Genomic DNA, 22,327 nt, shown 5'->3' on the forward strand with positions numbered 1-22,327 from the left:
CCTCTTCCTGAATCTGCATGGGGAAAAAGTGGTGGTTGACATTGCAGGACCCTTTGATACTGCTCCAACTGACTTCCATTATGCCATCACTTTAACAGACTATTTCAGTAAATGGCCTGAGGTAGCGTTTACATTACAAATCTCTTCTGCTACAGTAATTAAGTTCCTCTCTTCAGTTTTTAGCAGGGAAGGTAACACCAAAGAACTGGTTTCAGATAATGGTAGTCAATTTACTTCCCTGGAGTTCGAAACTTTTCTAGCACAGAGGAGCATTTTACACAGACGGTCATTCCTATATTACCCTCAAGCCAGTGGGGAAATCGAACCATTTAACAGAAGTTTGAAGAGTTTGCAAACGGGTAAACTAGAAGGGCGATTGTGGATACCCTTCACTACTGATTTCTTGCAAGCATACCGGGCTACATGACATGCCACAACGCAAAGATCACCTGCAGGGAAATGGGAAACAGATGAATACTAAACTGAACATTGCTGGATTGTTAAAGGCATGACCTGATGCCCCAAACGAGGATGATGTGAGGAAAAATAGTCAAACAGAACCAAGCAAAGTCTAAGGCTTTCACAGACAAGTGGCGGGGTGTGAAGGAACCAAAGTTTGAGTGTGGTTCCTTCGTCAGAATACGAAAACCTGGAATTTTATGCAAAGGGGACCATAAATTCATAGTTCCCCTTAAAATCATAGAGAAGAAAGGACCTTGCACCTATCGACTTTCTGATGGGCAGGTATGGAATGCTTCTTACGTTGCACCTGCCTATGCACTGAGAGGAGATTATGCCAACACCCAGTCTGCATTGGATGACTTCACCGTAGTACCAACACAACAAGACATTGCACTGGAAGCGGGGCTTGAGAGACAGCCTGTCTGGACTAAACACTGTTTTCTAGTATCTACAGTGTTTTCAGTGTAATATTTCTGCCAACAGTATAGCGTCTTGTTTCATATTTGTTCCTGTGGTTAGAACAATAATGTTTGTTTTAATTGGGAGAGGTTTTTAAGAGGAGGGAATGTGGTGTTGCTTGTAATTATTGGAATTGGGAGCACTGGCTGTTGGGAGCCTGAAAGGACAGGAAACAGGAAGGAGGTGGGGAGGAGTTGAGAGGCTGGGAGAAAGCTACAGAGGGTGCAGCAGCAGCTTGGTAAAGAGGTTTCCACTTTGAAAATAAAGTCCTGTTGAAGCTTGTTAGTACCTTGCCTGGTTGATACAACAAGCCTGGGACTGGTCAGCTCAGAAATGAGACAACTAAGTGGGGAGCTGATAGAGGTCTCTAAAATCATGACTTGTGTGGAGACACTGAGTAGGGAGGTGTTGTTTATCCCTTCACGTAACACAAGAACCAGGGGTCACCTAACAAAATTAGTAGGCAGCAGGATTAAGACAAAAGAAAGTGCCTCTTCACACAATGCATGGTCAACATGTGGAATTTGTTGCCTGGGGATATTGTGAAGGCCAAAAGTATAACTGGGTTCAAAGAAGAACTAGGTGAGTTCATGGAGGATAGGTCTGTCAGGGACACAACCCCGTGTTCTGGATGTCCCTGAATTTCTGACTGCCAAAAGCTAAGACTGGATGATGGGATGAATCACTGCAAATAGTCCTGTTCTGTTTGTTCCCTCTGGCACAGTCCACTGTCGGGAGACAGGATACTGGGCTAGATGGATCATTAGTCTGAGCCAGTATGGCCATTCCTATGTTCTGTTCTTCCCTCTCTCAAAGCTGTCAGTCTTTAACTTTCCCGTTCTCATATCCCTCATTCTTTTGGAACTATGGGTGACGTGGTCAAACAGGAATGAAGGCTTCTGTATAGAAATTGTCAAGATTCATTTCCATGTCAAGATTTTTCTTAGAAGCTTTTTTGTGGCTCTAAAGGGACTTTCTCCCTCACTGATCAGAAAGCGCCTTGTGATACCTTGCTACTGTGGGTCTCCAGATCTACATGGCGGGAGGGATAGCTCAGAGGTTTGAGCATTGGCCTGCTAAACCCAGGGTTGTGAGTTCAATCCTTGAGGGGGCCATTTAGGGATCTGGGGCAAAAACTGGGGACTGGCCCTGCTTTGAGCAGGGGGTTGGACTAGATGATCTCCTGCGGTCCCTTCCAACCCTGATATTCTATGGCCTCTGACACCATTGTCTGAACAGCCTGTGCAATGGGGCTCCTCTGAGGGTAGACTTGAGAGCTCCCCTATTTTCCATGCGTGCTGAAGCAATGGGTTTTTGAACTTGTGAAGTGAGGGAGGAATGGATAGACTGAGGGGGGAGCTAGGCCGGTCACGCCCACCATGGGCAATGTATTTGGAAGAACTCTATCCTGAAGAGGCCAGTGATAAGTCATGCCGCTCCCCTAGCACGCTATTTTCATCCCCCTCTCACTCTGTGGCTAAGGAAGGGCACTCAAAGCTAAGTCTTGAGTGGCTTTTCTCCAACAGCTTTAGGGTTACATTCTTCAGAAGCAGAACTCAGGCAGGATGTTTTAACCAACCTCCCTGTGCCGCCTCTATAGTGGAGCGGGAATTTTTCCTCAGGGTTTCATACAATTCCAATTTGGACGAAACTGGATATGCAAACTCTTAGCCTTGCTGCTGGTGCAGTGTGGGTCTCTGCCTGGCGAATTCCATTCCCTGTCAGGCTGTCAAGCGATTAAAGAAATTAATCGTGATTAATCATGCGATTAAACAATAATAGAATACCATTTATTTAAATATTTTTGATGTTTTCTACGTTTTCAAATAATTGATTTCAGTTACAACACCGAATACAAAGTGCACAGTGCTCACTTTATACTTTTTTATTACAAATATTTCCACTGTAAAAATAATAAACAAAATAGTATTTTTCAATTCACCTCATATAAGTACTGTAGTGCAATCTCTTTATCATGACAGTGCAACTTACAAATGTATTTTTTGTTACATAACTGCACTCAAAAATAAAACAATCTAAAACTTCAGAGCCTACAAGTCCACTCAGTCCTACTTCTTGTTCAGCCAATTACTATGATAAACAAGTTTGTTTACATTAGCAGGAGATAATGCTGCTTGTTTACAATGTCACCTGAAAGTGAGAACAGGCGTTCACATGGCACTGTTGTAGCCAGCATCGCAAGATATTTACGTGCCAGATGCGCTAAAGATTAATATGCCTCTTCATGCTTCGGCCATCATTCCAGAGGACATTCTTCCATGCTGATAATGCTCATTAAAAGAATGTGTTAATTAAATTTGTGACTGAACTCCTTTGGGGGAGAATTGTGTGTCTCCTGTTCTGTTTTACCCGCATTCTGCCATATGTTTCATGTTATAGCCGTCCCAGTTGGTGACCCACCACATGTTCATTTAAGAACACTTTCACTGCAGATTTGACAAAATGCAAAGTTGATGCCAATGTGAAATTTTAAAAGCTCGCTACAGCAGTCAACCCAAGAGTTAAGAATCTGAAGTGCTGTCCAAAATCTGAGAGGGACGCAGTGTGGAGCATGCTGTCAGAAGTCTTAAAAGAGCAACACTCTGATGCAGAAACTACAGAATCCAAACCATCAAAAAAGAAAAATCAACCTCTGCTGGTGGCATCTGACTCAGGTGATGAAAATGAACATGCGTCAGTCCGCTCTGCTTTGGATCGTTATCGAACAGAACCCGTCATCAGCCTGGACGCATGTCCCCTGGAATGGTGGTTGAAGCATCAAGGGACATGTGAATCTTTAGTACATCTGGCATGTAACTATCGTGCAATGCCGGCTACAACAGTGCCATGCAAATGCCTGTTCTTGCTTTCAGATATACTTGAAAATGTAGAAACATCAAAAATATTTAATAAATTTCAATTTCTATTGTTTAACAGTGCAATTAATCGCAATAAATTTTTTAAATTGTGATTAATTTTTTTGAGTTAATCACATGAGTTAACTGCGATTAATTGACAGCCCTAGTTCCCTGGTCTGGATTATTGGCCGAATAGGGGCCTCAAGCTTCTGGAAGAGGAAACTTAATCTAATGCAAAAAATTTTCATTCATTCTTTAAGCACAGGGGTTGGGGAGAAAGGGACGCTTAGTCAGCAAGTGGCTAGGTTCTTCTGATGCTTGATTCTAGTATTGCTCATGTGTGGAGTGAATGGGTTTTATTCTGAAGATATTTTGTATGTTCCTGTTCCTCTTCCCCACCCTCTGTCTTCTAAATAGCTGCTTCTTGGCTCCCCACGCTCCATACAGCTTGTGCTAACTACTCAAAGTCAGAGGAGTTTCTTTAATTCCGCATGGGGCCACTCTGTATTCCAAATGCTGAGCAGAGAAAGAGGACAGCAGTATGACTGCTCAGAGCTCAAGTATGAAACTGCAGGAAAAACCTGAGAGTCTCTGGATTAAGTTTAGAAGTGTGAGCAACAAGGGTGATGTCGTGGTGGGAGTCTACTGTAGACCACCAGACCAGGGGGATGAGGTGGACGAGGCTTTCTTCCGGCAACTCGCAGAAGTTACTAGATCGCAGGCCCTGGTTCTCATGGGAGACTTCAATCACCCTGATATCTGCTGGGAGAGCAATACAGCGGTACACAGACAATCCAGGAAGTTTTTGGAAAATGTAGGGGACAATTTCCTGGTGCAAGTGCTGGAGGAACCAACGAGGGGCAGAGCTCTTCTTCACCTGCTGCTCACAAACTGGGAAGAATTAGTAGGGGAAGCAACAGTGGATGGGAACCTGGGAGGCAGTGACCATGAGTTGGTCGAGTTCAGGATCCTGACACAGGGAAGAAAGGTAAGCAGCAGGATACGGACCCTGGACTTCAGGAAAGCAGACTTTGACCCCCTCAGGGAACTGATGGGCAGGATCCCCTGGGAGAATAACATGAGGGGAAAAGGAGTCCAGGAGAGCTGGCTGTATTTTAGAGAATCCTTATTGAGGTTACAGGGACAAACCATCCTGATGTGTCAAAAGAATAGTAAATATGGCAGGCGACCAGCTTGGCTTAATAGTGACATCCTTGCTGATCTTAAATACAAAAAAGAAGCTTACAAGAAGTGGAAGATTGGACAAATGACCAGAGATGAGTATAAAAATATTGCTTGGGCATGCAGGAGTGAAATCGGGAAGGCCAAATCACACATGGAGTTACAGCTAGCAAGAGATGCTGTAGTGGCTGGATGAGCAGTCTACTGCAGCAGTTCCTGGGCTTGATTCGCCACTGTAACTGAATTGATTGAGTTATACCAGCGCAGAACTGGATTAATGTACTGGAGCCTCAGGCCCCTTGTTTGTAACTAGAGTTTAGCTTGTTGACTGCTGGACAATGGACCAACTGAAGGCTGCCTCCTACTTTATTGCTCATTCCAACTGAAGGCGTGGGGCTGGCTTCTGGAAATAGTCTAATCAGTCTTGGGACTGGAGTTGCCTTTGTGTTTTTAAGATGGCATGTTTGTGGCTGGGAGGAATTGGTGTGGCCACGCCCACTAAATCTGAGCATCTGATCTGAAGCAGCGTTTGGCAGCTCTGTGTGGGTGTCCATGTGGGCTTACAAATCTCAGCCATGCAAGCGTGTCAGAGGAGGGAGGAATGGAGACTGCATCCGCAGGGAGGATGCCTAAGGAGATACTAAGTGACTTTCCAGCTTCTCTATGTCAGTGTTGCACATATGAGTTTGGTTGGGTGCAAACAAACTGCAGGATGGAGAGGGGGCAGCATGGAATTCTTGCCAGGCTGGGGGTCAGAACTCTAGGGCTCCCCTCTGGTGTGAGAAGTAGGAGTCTCTAGCTCAGGGGTGGGCGAACTATGGCCCGTGGGCCATATCCAGCCTGTCAGGGCTTTGCATCCAGCTTGCGGGATTGCCCCCCATGGTGCGACAGGCCCTGCACCGCTCTCAGAAGCGGCCGGCACCACGGCCCTGGGGCCCCGGGGGAGGGGGTGGGGGGCTCTGCAGAGGGCTCTGTGTGTTGCCCTGGCCTCCAGGGACTGCCCCCTGCAGCTCCCATTGGCCGGAAATGGGGAACCGCGGCCAATGAGTTTTGGGGGAGGTACCTGGAGGCGTGGCAAGGGCAGCACGTGGAACCCTGTGGGGGGCCCCCTCAGGGGCCTCGCAGGGACGTGGTACCAGCCGTTTCCCGGAGTGGTGCAGGGCCAGAGCAGGCAGGCAGGGAGCCTGCCCTGGCCCCGGTGTGCGCCACTGCCACCCTGGAGCCGCTTTAGGTTAGCGGCACCAGGCTAGAGCCCGAACCCCTCCTGCACTCCACCCCCCAACCCCCCCGTCCTGAGCCCCCTGCTGCACCCTGTGCACCCCAACCCCCTTCCTTGAGCTCCCTCCCACCGTCTGCACCCCTCCTCTGCCCCAATCCATTGCTCTGAGCCCGTTCCCGCACCCCCTCCTGCACCCCGTACCCCAACCACCTGCCCCTTCCCTGCATACAATTTCCCAACACAGATGTGGCCCTCGGCCCAAAAAGTTTGCCCACCCCTGCTCTAACTCTTCTCAGCCAGTTCAGTTCTGTCCTGTCCCTGTCTACTCTAGAGTGTGCGACAGCACAACTCGACCTCCTTACCTGGTGGGCTATCCTCTCTCGGGACTAGTTGCTCCCGTGAACACAGAAGGGACAGCATGAAGGCTATTGAGGATGTGATTGTGTCTTAACACAATCTGCTACTAGCAGAAGCCTTTCCAGACACCCTCTGCACATGTTAAATGGAGAAATCCTCAAAACACATGGCCTCTGGGAAGCCCATCCGTGTTACAAGCATTTCAGTGTGTGGTGGATTCATCTGTGTGCGGGGCTCCTGTCCTGCTCTGTGCTGCATCCGCCTGCTGGCCCGTGTAGTGCCTTTTTGTCTGGATGATTGTCTAGTCATCTTTGCTCCCTCGGGGTAGGGGACGAGCCATAGGCCCGCTCCGTGGTGTTCGCAGCGTGACACATGCTCTGTCAGTGCACCACAAATACACCTACCTCCCCTTGACGGCTGCGTGGGCCCTCCGTTAATGTCAGTTTCCCGAGCCCAGTAACATATTAGGGAAGATTTTAATCTGAATCCCGGAGGGAAGGGTGCTCTAGGAAGTCTGGCTCCGCTTGTAGTACTGGGGAAATACTCAGCCCATCCTTCCGTTACCACAGCACCCAGTAACTTCAGAATGCTCGACCGTGCACGTGGTATCAGGCTGGAACAACCCTGGAGGCTGAAGGCTGCTAGCCCTAGAATGGGTACTGCATGGATAGTGGGCCGGCAAGCATCTCGCACACTCTACCTCTGCTAATGCACCATAAATCTGACCTGGAGGGGGCATATCTAGACGTCCCAAGGGAATTCAGTTGTTTTGACCCAGTCACTCTACTGACAGGCGGTCAGCAAGGCTAGTGAAGATGGCTTTTGTGCTGTGATTATAGCCGTCTTCTCAATGAAATCTCTTTAATGCAGGCCCGTGTATGCCCTAGTCATGGCGTGAGACCCCACTGGGCTAGGCACACAAACACTGAACACACAGATTGTCCCACTATTAGTCAATGCAGGCCGGGGCGGCATTTGAATGAGTGACCTAGCAAAGAGAAGCTCTTGATCCCATTGTCAGCACCTCATCACTTCTCTTAGGTTTGTGTGCCCCCCTCCCACCTTGCATCCTTCCATCTCTGGCTTGTCTGTTGGAAGCGGTTATTGAGTTGGGAAAGTGAAACAGAAAAAGCCAGTAGAAGCTTCACAGGTTACCGTGGACTAGCCCTTATCAGGTGCTGGCTCTTTGCAATAAAGCTGTGATGATAGACTGAGCCTTGCACCCTGAGCAGTGCACACCTCTGAGGAAAATCTACCCCAGATGAGAAGCTGTGAAAGGTGCAACATTCTGTCGTGAAGAACCAGGCTTCACGTATTTTTTAACATGTTCTGCTTTTGTGTTTTCTCTCTCCTCAGGCGGGAAGGGAGTAGTGAGAAAACGTGCAATTGTTCAATAACCTTATCTAGCAGGCATTGTTCTTTGCTGCTGTTTAATGATCTTTGTGATGCTTGTTTATAGTAATGGTAATAAATACAACTGCCCAAATTCAGCACCATAGTAGAGGCTGCCTCCCTTTAAATCTAAAAAGCTCTGACTAGCTAGTTTGGCAGGGAAAATGTCAACAGCAGATATCTCTGGGTGTGTGCTGCTTTGGATTTCTTTTGTTCTACTTAGACTAAATAGCCTATGAAGTGATTAACCTATGAGCCAGAGCAGCCCAGTGGAATGTGATACCCAAGGGAGTAAAACGCTGCTTGAGAGTACATGCATACTTCTCATGCGTGCCTGGCTTGCAAAAATCAGACACTGTGTAGTGTTTCCTTCTGGAAATGGCTGGTTACCCAACACGCAACCATTAGTATCTGAAGTATTTCATTCATACAATAGCTAATGTGACGCCAATTTTTAAAAAGGGTTCCAGAAGTGATCCTTGCAATTACAGGCCTGTAAGCCTGACTTCAGTACCGGGCAAACTGGTTGAAACTATAATAAAGAACAATATTGTCAGATATATAGATGAACATAATTTGTTGAGGAAGAGTCAACATGGTTTTAGTAAAGGGAAATCATATCTCACCAATCTACTAGAATTCTTTGAGGGGATCAACAAGCATGTGGACCAAGGGGATCCTGTGGATATAGTGTACTTAAATATTTAGAGAGCCTTTGACAAGGTCAGGTTTCAGAGTAACAGCCGTGTTAATCTGTATTCGCAAAAAGAAAAGGAGTACTTGTGGCACCTTAGAGACTAACCAATTTATTTGAGCATAAGCGTTCGTGAGCTACAGCTCACTTCATCGGATGCATACTGTGGAAAGTGTAGAAGATCTTTTTATATACACACAAAGCATGAAACAATACCTCCTCCCACCCCACTCTCCTGCTGGTAATAGCTTATCTAAAGTGATCACTCTCCTTACAGTGTGTATGATGATCAAGTTGGGCCATTTCCAGCACAAATCCAGGTTTTCTCACCCTCCGCCCCCCCACACACAAACTCACTCTCCTGCTGGTAATAGCTCATCCAAAGTGACCACTCTCCCTACAATGTGCATGATAATCAAGGTGGGCCATTTCCAGCATAAATCCAAGTTTAACCAGAACGTCTGGGGGAGGGGGGGGGGTAGGAAAAAACAAGGGGAAATAGGCTACCTTGCATAATGACTTAGCCACTCCCAGTCTCTATTTAAGCCTAAATTAATAGTATCCAATTTGCAAATGAATTCCAATTCAGCAGTTTCTTGCTGGAGTCTGGATTTGAAGTTTTTTTTTTTTATAAGGAGAGTGGTCACTTTGGATAAGCTATTACCAGCAGGAGAGTGAGTTTGTGTGTGTGGTTTTTTGAAAAAAAGGGGGGGGGTGAGAAAACCTGGATTTGTGCTGGAAATGGCCCAACTTGATTATCATACACATTGTAAAGAGAGTGATCACTTTAGATAAGCTATTACCAGCAGGAGAGTGGGGTTGGAGGAGGTATTGTTTCATGGTCTCTGTGTGTATATAAAAAGATCTTCTGCAGTTTCCACTGTATGCATCCGATGAAGTGAGCTGTAGCTCACGAAAGCTCATGCTCAAATAAATTGGTTAGTCTCTAAGGTGCCACAAGTACTCCTTTTCTTTTTGACAAGGTCCCTCACCAAAGGCTCTTAAGCAAAGTAAGCTGCCATGGGATAAGAGGGAAGGTGCTCTCATGGATTGGTAGCTGGTTAAAAGATAGGAAACAAAGGGTAGGAATAAATGGTCAGTTCTCAGAATGAAGAGAGGTCAATAGTGGTGTCCCCCAGGCGTCTGTTCTGGGACCAGTCCTATTCAACGTATTCATAAATGATCTGGAAAAAGAGGTAAACAGGGAGGTGGCAAAATTTGCAGATGATCCAAAATTACTAAAGATAGTTAAGACCCAGGCAGACTGCAGAGAGCTACAAAAGGATCTCTCAAAACTGGGTGACTGGGCAACAAAATGGCAGATGAAATTTAATGTTGATAAATGCAAAGTAATGCACATTGGAAAGTATAATCCCAACTATACATATAAAATGATGGGGTCTAAATTAGCTATTATCACTCAAAAAAGAAATCTTGGAGTCATTGTGGATAGTTCTCTGAAAACATCCACTCAATATGCAACGGCAGTCAAAAAAGCGAACAGAAGGCTGGGAATAATTAAGAAAGGGATAGATAATAGGACAGAAAATATCATGTTGCCTCTATATAAATCCATGGTACGCCCACATCTTGAATACTGCATGCAGAAGTGGTCGCCCCATCTCAGAGATATATTGGACTTGGAAAAGTTTCAGAAAAGGGAAAGAAAAATGATTAAGGGTATGGAACAGCTGCCATATGGGGGGAGATTAATAAGACTGGGACTTTTCAGCTTGCAAAAGAGAGGGCTAAGGGGAGATATGATTGAGGTCCATAAAATCATGACTGGTGTAGAGAAGGAAGTGGTGTCTTTTTACTACTTCTCAGAACACAAGAACTAGGGGTTACCAAATGAAATTAATAGGCAGCAGGAGGGAGCCTCCCTGTGTGTCTGACTCTGAGGAAGCAAGGAGACGCTTGCACTGCCCAGGGCTCAAGGTCACCTGAATAACTAGACTAGGGGTGAGCAAACTATGCCCCACAGGCCGGATCCAGCCCACGGGATTGCCACCCCTATGGAGCTGCAGGCCCCGCTCTGCTCTGGGAAGCAGCCGGCACCATGTCCCTGCAGCCCCTGGGGGAGGGGGAACAGAGGGCTCCGTGCACTGCTGTTGACTGTGGGCACCTCCCCCGAAGTTCCCATTGGACAGGAACAGGGAACCGTGACCAGTGGGAGCTTCGGGGGAGGTACCCACAGGCAAGGGCAGCGCGCTCAGCCCTCTGTCCCCCCTCCCCCCACGGACCGCCGGGACATGGGGCCGGCCACTTCCCAGAGCGGTATGGCTCGGGGACAGGGCAGGCAGGCAGGGAGCCTGCCCTGGCCCAGGTGCGCTCTGCTGCCACCCCAGAGACGCTCCAGGTAAGGGGCGCCAGGCTGGAGCCCACACCCTAACTCCCTGCCCTGGGCCCCCACTGCACCCTGTACCCCAACCCCCTTGCACTGCTCTCCTCTCTTCAGGTACTTCTTCTCTTTGATTCTAACCTTCTGTTTGCTACTCTGGCTGACTTCTAGGTTGTCTGAAGCTTGCTAGTGGTTCAGTTTTACACCAGTGAAACTCCTGGCAGAGGCGAGTTGGTCATGGATTGTGCACACAGGAGCTTTCTGTCTTTGGTCTAGATGGTTAAGAGGTTTATGGGAGTCCTAGGAGTCCTGGAGTGGGGAGCAGCCAGCAGCTCCTCCTTTGGGGACTGATGCCTGCATTGTCCCTGACAGCTGTGCATGGCTGGCTGAGAACTGCTGCTCTCCAGAAGTCACGCACCTGGAAAACTAAACAGCCATTACCCAGGCAGCGCTGCTGATGAAGTGAAATGCACTTGGCTGTGCAGTTGCCTGCTGTCTAGTGAATGGGTGATGCCATGTGACATACCTGGAGGAAGGGCATACTTAGGCTGCTGTTCAGAGAGCCAGCCTTCAGCTCTGTGCTCCCTTGCTGGGGCGGCTGGCTGTGGGCTTGCGCATGCAGGTTAGATATGATAGAGCAGTGAAGGATCTTGACCTGAATATAGAGGCAGATCTCCTGGCTTTGGAATTCAGTTGGCAGCCAGAGTCAGAGAGCCCAGACCACCTATAGCACTTGGTACTTAGGTGTGGCCGTTGCATAGTACCTGTCAGGACCCTGGTCACTGGATATTGGCTGGAGATCGTGTCCATCCTGAAAGCACTTGGCAACTGGTCTGTTGCTCCCATATCTGTCAAGGGGCTCAGACTTCTAGGGCTTGTCTCTGCTGTCTTGTTATTGCCTCTGGAGTTGGCCGAGCTCCAAAACACCACTGGAGCTGCACAGTGGTTGGAAGTATCTGGGGGTAGCTGTGTTAGTCTGTATCCACAAAAACAACGAGGAGCCCGTTTAAAGACTTTAAAGACTAACAGATTTATTTGGGCATAAGCTTTTATGGCTAAAAACCCACTCCATGCATCTGAAGAAGTAGGGTTTTAACCCACGAAAGCTTATGCCCAAATAAATCTGTTAGTCTTTAAGGTGCCACCAGACTCCTCCTTGTTACAGTGGTTGAATTACTGCAGAGTCTATTAGCATCACAGAACAGCTGAGTCCCCACTGCGTTACTAGCTCCGGTGTTGTCAGCACGTGAGTGTCGCCCCATGCGCCCTGGAGCTAGCTGGCCTGCCAGGTTAAAGCACCGTTTAACTCGCGCTGAAGGATTCAGTGTGTGGGCAGGAGTCAGGGTAGGGGCCACGCTTGTTATAGCTCGAGGGAACATTGCAGTGAAGACGAGCCCTTAGTTAAATGAAAAGCGCCCTTACTGAAGCAGTGTTTGCACCCGGAGGTGGAAGTTCTCTGTTCACTGCTTGAGCGGCAGCAGTGTAAGCTGCAGAGGTGATGTTTTGTCTTGATGCCGCTGGTGGGGGACACCGTACGCACTGGGGACTTTTAAGCAGACCCATATCTACTGGGAAGTGGATTGACTTGACCATTCGATGGCAATGCCTTTGGACTGAGGTGCGCAAGTGGCCTAGAGATGATGGCCTCTAAATCCCATTGCCTTCCCCAAGCCACCCTGTTCCTAGAGGCAAATGAGCATATGCAGGTAGTGATCCAGCAAACGTCCTGACTGAGGTGTGCCTACGGAGGAGGTGGTGATTGTTGTGCATCAAGGTCCTAAACGTGCAGCTGAGTTTGGATCCTTACATGAAAAGAAGTGAAGCTATCGACGGTCCTCTGCAGATCCGAGAGAGGCTCTCAGACGCTCGCGTAGGAAGTGTCTGCCTCACTGCGTCATAAATGCAGCTCACCACTGTTCTCCATACTCTCCCCATGCTTGATTCCGAAAACTCCTCCAGCCCTGATAAAGACCTATTGTGGGGGCTCGAGCTGTGTCAGAACAGTGACTGTGACCTTGTTTCTCATAGCCATGATGGTGCAGGCAGGGCCATTCCTTGGTCTGCCCTCGCTCGGGGAAGCACTAGTACGTTCCTCCCTACTTGGGAGTGCATTGGATCCTGGACATTTAGCCGCGGAGGGTTTTGTAAACTCCTGTTTGAACCCTTTCCCACAAAAGAGATCTTTGCTGCTTGCCATGATGCAGAGATGAGGTGACGTGACCAGCCACCTATCAGAGCTGGGAACCTCGCCTTGTTCCAGAGTTCCTGCAACCGAGAAGGGTGTTGGCTAGCAAAGAAGGATATCCAACCTGCTGAAGTGTCCCATGTTAGTGAGCACTCTGGTGAGCTCTCCTTCTGTTGGATGAATCCTTTGCAGTAGCCCAATAACTACAGGGCTTGTGATCCATGTATGCCCATGGGATAATCCAGAGACCATTGAGTTACTGTCTTGCACTGAGAAGAATCACAGGAGCAAAGAATGATGCATTATTACAGTCTGAGCTGTATTACTTGAGCACTCATTCACATTTTCAAGCACAGTTGCTTTAGCTGTTTGCTTTCTACAGACACTGGAATGAACAAGTTCACTGGGAATTCTGCCTGAAATGCCAAATTTTCACCAGTTATGTTTATTTGACTGAAATACACTACCACAGACCAATCAAAACAGCCCATAAGCAATGTTCCCTCTACTTTTTGACAAGCCATGTGCACAAAAAATTTCTTCTGTGCAAATTTTTGTGCACGCGGTGTTTTGCCATGTGTGCAGGGTTTAGGATCTGTGTGCACACTCACAGCTTAGAGGGAACAGTGCCCGTAAGTTAAAGGCACAGAGCAAAGACTTCACAAGCAGCTCATGGGCAGAGATTGGCATAAAACAACTGGAATACCTCAAAAAAACCAAACCTCTAGAACTTCGGATCTGTTCACAGGCCTGGAGGGAAGCTGTTAATGGAGTCTTAGTTGTTGCAAAGTGTGTGCGTACACTAGTAAAACTTGTACTACTTAGAGCAGGGGTAGAGGAGATGATAGCAATCCCTCTGCACCAGACTGCACGATGGCTTGCGCCATTGAGTCTGGCGCAGCTGCGGCACTGGAGGAAAAACGTTTAGACTTTTCCTAGCCAAGGAAGCTGACTGTGAAGTCCGGGTTGGGGATCTTCCCAGGGCATAACATCCACCTTAGCCTGAGCCTGGAAACTTGCCATGTGGGGTCATGGTCTCATGGGACTGACAGAAGGGTGAGAATCTTGGATCTTACATTATTCATATTCAGATAACACGCGCACACAGTGCCTTGCAGAAGAGACGGGGAGGAGGTACAGGGATTGCTGGTAGAGGAGCATCTGTAGGGTTTTGATAGATGGGCAGACACCCTGCATGGGAAGACAAACTGCAGCGCCTCTCTCTCGCTGGGCTGAGGAATCTGAATTCATGAAGTGGGCTGGGTGTTTCTTCTTTGACTTCTTGATAACTTGCGCTGTGATAGCGCTGCCAGACGGTACCATGGTGGAAACATGCCCTCCGTGCAGTATGTGCGATAAAAGAGGCTGCTAACACGTCTCTCTAACCTTGGCACATGTGTGTGCCCTTCAAGCACCCTTTAACTTGCTTTCTAATGGCACCTCTTGTGTTTAAAGTTTCTGCTCGTAAAAGGGATGTTTTACTGAATGTTTCTAAACCAGAGCCGATGCATCATTAAATTCCCACCTTTCCCACCACCCCCATCAAATCCCGGGTGCACATGGGTGTCATGCCACCCTCCACTCTGCCCTCGAACTTTCTGAGCAGGCAGGTGACCGGCAAACATCCTGTTCTCTGAGCATTGTTGAGAGCAGCAGCCTGTATGTTCCATTTCCAGCTAGCAGGGAACAACACTTTGCGAGCACCTGCATCATGGGCGGCAGGTATCACAGGCCAGGGGAGGCTGAGCCTCCCCAAACAGCCCTGCATGGCCCTGCCCGTGCTCCATCCCCAGACACTCTCCTGCTTCCCGCTGGTGCTCGTCCCTCATGGCCAGCCTGTGGTCCAGGACTCCAGGTGGCTGGGGCCAGTGCTCGCATCGCCCACTTGGGGCTGGGTGTCGCTGGGGACTGCGCCACCCTTCTGGTGCTCTGGGGCTGGGGGCACGGGGAGCTGCGCTGCCTGCCTGGCCAGCACTCCGGGCCTGGAGGCGTTGAGGCGGCGGGGCCGGCAGCTGCGGTGGGGGGGGGGGGGGTTTGGCTGGGCTACGGCGGGGGAGGGGAGCAGAAGGGGCAGGGCAGGAGCTAGGAGCTGGCAGTTCATGCACCTTCCATGATCTGCATTTATAATACTTGGCCTTGTGGAGGGTTGTAATGTTGTCACAGCCCTCGTTCAGGGGGGTGGACCCTCTAACTTAGGGTGGGGTAGTGTGCAATGTTTGACAAGTGTCTTTCTCTTAAACAGTGGCAGTGGAGCTAGTTCAGGCTGGTGCCTGCCTGGTTTCCAGCCTGGGGGAAGGTGATTTACTGCAGCTGGGAGCAGAGTGGGGAGGGGATTGGGAGTGTCCAGCATCCTGCTGCATGAATTGCCAAGCAGAACAAAAGCACGATTCGCACACTCTCTTCCCTTCCCAACCCTTTCCTAAATGCTGAGCAAGAGTTTAGTTGGAGGCTTTCGTCCGCATGGAAGCATTGGCTTCTGCAATTAAATGTTTCTGCATTTTGCTCCTAGCTGTGTTTGGCTAGAAATAGGCCTTTCTGGCATTAATGCTCAGTGGGTGGGGTGGGAACTCTAGCGTGTAGGTTGTCACTGTTTACTGTAACCATCGTGTCATCACTGAGCTGGCAGGGTTTAGATAACAGGGAAACACTCTGGCACCCTCTGTCAGTTTCTCGGGACTAGTGCTCCCACCATTGGGCCAGTAGCAATGGTGGGAAACTTTAGGAGAAAGGACAGTGAATGCAGGAGGAATTAAATCCTTCAGTTTTAATCAGGTGCAAGGCCTCTCTGCCTTCTCCCTTGTGGAGAACCTTGTAATGGATCCATAGGCACTGACTTCCCCTCTTTCCTGTGGGTGCTTGACCCCCCCCGCCCCCACTCCACCCCTTCCACGAGGCCCCGCCTCTTCCCTACCCCTTCCCCAAAGTCCCTACCCCAACTCCCCCCCCCCCCCCGCCAATATTCCATCTCCTTCCCCAAATCCCTGCCCTGCTTCTTCTCCACCTCTTCCCCTGAGCACGTCACATTCCCACTCCTTCCCCACCCCGGCGCGTGCTAATGTTGCCAAACATCTGTTTGGCGGCAGCCAGGCAGGAAATGCTGGGAGATGGGCGGAGGAGCGGGGATGCGGTGCACTCAAGAGAGGAGGTGGGGCGGGGGCTGAGGGGGAGCTTGGCTGCCAGTGGATACAGAGCACCCACAAATTGTTCCCCATGGGTGCTCCAGCCCCGGTCCACCCATGGAGTCAACACCTATGAATGGATCTATTCTAGAGCATGGCAAAGGTAATGTTTATTAAACTAATCATGCCTCTACTAAGTCTATACTAGGAGCTGGACTTTCTTCTTTGGTCAAAATGATATATATATATATATAATAAAATAAAATCATAAATCTATTATGTAAACAAATGGAAGAAAGGGGAAGTTGATAGTAATGAATATAAATTAGAAGCTAGGAACTGTAGACTATTGATAGGGGAAGCAAAGGGACACAAGGAGAAATCTATTTCCTGCAGAGTTAAGGATAATGAGGAGGTTTTTTAAGTATATTAAGAACAAAAATAATCCTAACAATGGAATTGGTGCGTTACGAGATGGAAATGGTAGAATGATCAATAATACAGAGAAGGGAGAAATGTTCAATAAATATTTCTATTCTGTATTTGGGAAATAAACATATGTCATAACATATGCTAATACTCTTTCCATTCCACTAGTATCTCGAGGATGTTAAACAGCAGCTGCTAAGGCTAGACACTTTTAAATCAGCAGACACAGATAACTTGCATCCAAGAGTTTTGAAAGAGCTAGCTAAGGAGCTCAGGGGGCCATTAATGTTAATTATTCCCCCTCCCCCCCGAATAACTCTTGAAAACTGGGAATTTCCAGAAGAGTGGAAGAAAGCTATTGTTGTGCCAATATTGAAAAAGGATAAACAGGATTACCCAAGTAATTATAGGCCTGTCAGTCTGACCCCAATCCCAGACAACGTAATGGAGCTACTGACATGGGACTTGATTAATCAAGACTTAAAGGAGGGTAATATAATTAATGCCAGTCAACATAAATAGATTAAAAGTTGGAAAACTGAGAGGTCTCAAAATGTAACCTTGAACAGGGAGTCATCATCAAATAGTTGTGTTTCTAGTGGGATCCTGCAGGGATTGGTTCTCGGCCCTATTCTGCTTAACAACTTTTATTAATTAGCTTTATCTTCACTGATAAAGTTTGCAGATGACCTCAAAATTGGGAGAGTGGTAAATAATGAAAAGGACAAATCACTGAGAGAGAGTGATCTGGATTGCTTGGTAAACTGGGTACAAGTAAACAATATGCATGTTAATACAGCTAAATGTAAATGTATACATCTAGGAATGAAGAATGTAGGCCATGCTTACAGTATGTGGGGGACTCTATCCTGGGAAGCAGTGATTCTGAAAAAGATTTGGGGGTCATGGTGGATAATCAGCTGAACGTGAACTTCCAGTGTGATACTGTGGCCAAAAGGACTAATGCAATCCTGGGATACATATCCAGGGGAAAGTTGAGTCGGAGTAAAGAGGTTATTTTATCTCTGTATTTGGCATAGGTGCAACCACTGCTGAATACTACATCCAGTTGTGGTGTCTGCCATTGCAGAAGGATGTTGATAAATTGGAGAGGGTCCAGAGAAGAGCCATGAGAACAATTAAAGGATTAGAAAACCTGTCCTATAGCGGTAGACTCAAATAACTCAATCTATTTTGCTTAACTAAGAGACTGTTATAATGGGGTTACTTAATTATAGTTTATTAGTACCTACCCGGGGAACAAATACTTAATAATGGGGTCTTCAGTCTAGCAGAGAAAGAGATATAATGTGTCCAGTGGCTGGAAGCTGAAGCAAATTTAGACTGGAAATAAAGATGTAAATTTGTAACAATCTACCAAGGGTCATGGTGGATTGTCCATTGCTGACCATCTTTAAATCAAGAGGAGATATTTTCTAAAAGCTCTGCTCTAGGAATTACTTTGGGGCATTTCTCTGGCCTGTGTATCCTGGAGTTCAGATGAGATTATCAGTCGTCCATTCTGGCCTTGGAATCTATGACTCTGTGAAAGTGCTATACATCGAGAAGGCAAGGAGACTGTTAGAATACAGTTGCCAGACTGTCCTGCTGAGTGGGACAGGTTATACCCTCTGTAGACTGACAGCTACAGCAAGTTACCAGCTCTGCTGATTTTTGTTAGTTCATCTGTTGGCCATGAGCATTGGATGCTGTCGAACAGATGAGACATGTACACAAACAGGAGGAAGATCAAACTAACTGAGAGGGTAGGGAGTGAAATGCAACCGACAATGAAGGGACATAGAGGCACTATAGGGCAATCCTTTCACTGGCCTTCACTGCTGAATGCAAGGTCATGCCATGTGCATTGCCGGGATCGACCGATTTTCTTGCATGTGGTAACATTTCACTGGAATTAGACTCCTCAAAAGGCAGCATCTCTGGTCTGCAAGGGCAGCACTAGAGGTGTCTTGGCCTCATGTGCCTGGTCTGTGAGGCAGCTGCCTACCATTGCGTTATCAGAATTCTGGCAGCGGGCAGGGGTGCCTTAAGTTGACCAGGATCTTAAGTTCATCACAATGACATCTACCCTTCTTCTAATGTGTTAAGTGATTCTGGCAAAGTTAATTACACTTAACTGTTCTACCCAGCATAAATCAATATGGTTAGCGAGCTGTGGAAACCGTGCATTGGATAACCACTTGCCTTGTGCATTCTTGCTGTAAACATTCTTTGGTTCCATTGTGCTCTTGTTACCTTGTTTTGTCACAACAGTGCGAGGTGGAGATCTGGTCCCCGTACCTCCCGCATGCCAATAGGGTTGCAGGCATGTTCTATAAGGCAAGATTCAGAGAATAGCTGAAATGTCCGCTCTGGTGCTATTTTTGACACATAGGTTGGCACAGTGAATAACAGAACATGTGCAGGTGAACAGCTGCCATGCCCATCTCTTTAGTTTTGTGGAGGAAGCTCATGCTCATGAAAGCACTGGCTCTAGGCAAGCACTAAGAATAGCTTTTGATGTAGATAGCTGTTATGGGCTTCTCAAGGATTCTGACAACTATGTCCAGTGCCCTGATTTATTTTTGGAACTGACTTGTTTCCCAAGTTGGGACTCAACTCATATCTCTGTGGGAGTGAAGGCTACTCTACTGGCCTACATCTACATAATTTAAGTCCCGCATTCCCTTTCCTTCCCCCTCTACCTCCAGGACAGTATACGTGAGGAGGACTCTTCCTTGGAGACATCTGGGTGGGTTTGCTGATTCTAAAACTTGCTCCAAGGCTGGAGGAAGAATTCACAGGCTAAAGCTCTTCTGCTAAGATGTAGTTAGTTGCAAACAAATGGTGTGTGATGGGGGATTGGGGGTGTATGTGGAATAATGTAAAATAACTCTGAATTTCCTGTGTGAGTATAATATAAATATAAAATTTAAGATTACGCTTCAAATACTATGGAGTGGGGAGGAGTTCTACCTCAAAAGTCTCTGTCTTACTACTGTCTGTGCAACTTTTGTATTGAGTAAGGCCAAATCCTGCGTTTTGGCAGGGGGTTAGACTAGATGACCCTTGCGGTCCCTTCTAACCCTATGACTGTATGATTTTAAGTCTTTGACAAGCATAGCAGTTAGTTGGTATCTATATAGCAGTCTCCAGATAGGCGGCTTGGCCATGAATCTTGTACACGTTGCAAAGTAGACAGTTATTAAGGGCCTTAGTCTGTGGCCATCACACAGTGATTTATGTAACGGTCTATATGGGGGGATATACAGAGCGTCCTTGGTCTCTCTGGAAGCCTGGCCGGCAGGGTCTCTGAGTGATTATGGATGGCCTTCCTATTTGTATTGGAAGATGGCTAGCTCACTCTTGGATCATGATAAAATCCCAATTGGTGCATTGCTTCCACTCTTGGGTGTGAGGGGTGCTAGAGGGCTTTCCCCTCACCCCCTCCCCTGGTCCTTGTCACACAGACAAAGCAGAAGTCCAAAGTGCAGGCAATGCGATGTTTGTTGGGGTAAGCTTCAAGCAAGCATCTTCATAGATTTACATGCCGCAGAGTCTGTTTCCTAGTGTTTTGTTCCCAGCTCTGATGCCGCAGAGCATTTCCCCTGTGTCCCCCTTCCCAGCTGTGACACCGCAGAGCCTTGCCTGTGTCCCACCTCCCCACTCCCACCTCCTCCTTCTTAGCAGGCCCAAATATACCTGCAGGGCACGCCCCTAGTTACTCTCCTTAGAACTTATTGTCATGTTTTGTTTTGGAGGGTTGTAAGTCTGGGGTCTTCGTTCCACCTTTTTTATATTATGGGAGGGGTGAGGTTGTGTTCTGGCCAAGGCCAGGCTTTTCTTTGGCTTTTAGTGTTTCTTATGCCCCCCCCCATCCTCCCTTACCCCTCCTAATTGGTTGCTTGACCTTGGCTTGAGAAAGGAGCCAGGCAGCCTTTTAGTGTATGCTCATATACATTGCACTCCCACCATACCCTGTAACACACTAGCTCTATACCTTATCTCTTCCCATTGTACTAAAAGCCCCGTCTGGTTGTGAAGAATGCAACACAGTGTCTTTGTTTTATCCACATATTAATAAAAATATAAAAGTATCAAAGTCAAACCCAAAATTCTATTTCAGGCAAACAAAGAAGCCTATATACTAACAAGGGGTCAAAACGGGGAATGGGGCAGAGGCTGGCATTGCTCTTGCCAAAGGGAAGTGAACTGGCCATGGGCTGTGGCCATGCTGATGGTACTTAGATGAGTAAATCAGCCATGGTGCAGTGGTAGGTGTATGAGGCTAACTGTGTTGAAAGTGTCTGGGTTTGATTGCTGATGGCTGTCTGTCTGTCTGGAGCTATTCATTTCCATACAGCCTGCTACTTTCCCCCAGTGTTAACCTTAATGCTGGATTTCCCATCTTTCCAATGCTTGTGTGTAAACCCCTTTGAAGCACACATGGCTTGAAAGAAGAAATAAACAAGAAAATTTGCTCTCCTGGCTGTAACCCCCTAGTCTGGTTCTCTTTTTGGCTGGTTCTTCATGAGCTATAAGTAGGTGATCTCTCCTTACTTCCAGTTTACTTGGCTATTTGGAGCTGTGGGTTTCCAGCTGCTTTTCATAGTTGTTCTCCTTATTTGCTCATCGTCTCTGCTTATGTGACCCCCTGTTGTCCACAGCAGCTTCTCAACCTTCCACTTCTGCTGTTGCGATGCCTGTCAGGAGCATTGTGCTTCTGAAACCAAAGGTGTCAAAATGCCTCTCTGCAGATGTGTTGGGAGTGGGCGGTGCTGCTGCTTGAAAGGTGTCCTCAGGGTAGCCACCTTGGTCACTTGGTATCTAGCTTGTAATGCTGAGAGTGAACTGATGGCCTAGATAGTAGAAATTAAAGCTGGCTGGGAACTCTTTGATTAAATGCTGTTTCATCGGAAAATACTGTTTTAGTTGAAACCAAAAATTTTGTGGGAATGGGTCAGTTTCAAGAAATTTCCTATTTCAGAAGCTCATTGCAGGGAGAGTTCTGAAATTGTTGAAACATCCCATTTTATGTTTTCTAAATGACAAAGTCAGTTAGGTTTCAAAATTAAGTGTTTTTTGAACTAAACTGATGGTAAAGACAAAAGTCAAAATTGAAACCCATAATTTGATTGACCCGATCCAAAAATGGTTTGGATTTTTGTGGTGTGAAAATTGAGGGGGTTTTTTGACTCTTCATTCCAATTTTGGGCTGGAATTTTTTTTTTCGAATCGGATGTTTGGAGGACAAAAAAACTGTTTCCCAAGCAGTTTTAGTAGAAATGTTTTTTCTCTGGACAATACAATTGCACGTCAAGATTTTTAAAAAGGGGAAAGTGATGCTCATTGGTGCTCTGATAATGGTGTGCCTGGGACACCACATGCCGCCAAGCATCAGGATTTAATCCGTGAGCGCTTGTTCCACACATGGCTGTTCCACACACACAGGTCATGGCTAAGATTTTTCAAAAATGACACTAGTGATTTTTGGTGGTCCAACGTTTGAGAAGCCTTAATGGGACTTATTTTCAGAAAATACAGAGCACCCACTCTCTGAAGTTTGGGAAAGCCTCTTTAAGATTTCTCAAGTTAGACACTAAAAATATGGAGGTGCCCAAAATCTTGGC

At 47.2% G+C, this 22,327-nt stretch overlaps 1 protein-coding gene across 1 annotated transcript in view; it reads left to right on the plus strand.

Annotated features, from left to right (window-relative positions):
• Window positions 1-22,327, plus strand: part of FA2H (fatty acid 2-hydroxylase) — a 79,683-nt gene that overhangs the window by 20,875 nt on the left and 36,481 nt on the right. The gene's annotated exons all lie outside the window — the stretch shown is intronic.

Source organism: Natator depressus, chromosome 12 (genome assembly GCF_965152275.1).
Source record: "Natator depressus isolate rNatDep1 chromosome 12, rNatDep2.hap1, whole genome shotgun sequence".
Lineage (NCBI taxonomy): Eukaryota > Metazoa > Chordata > Testudines > Cheloniidae > Natator > Natator depressus.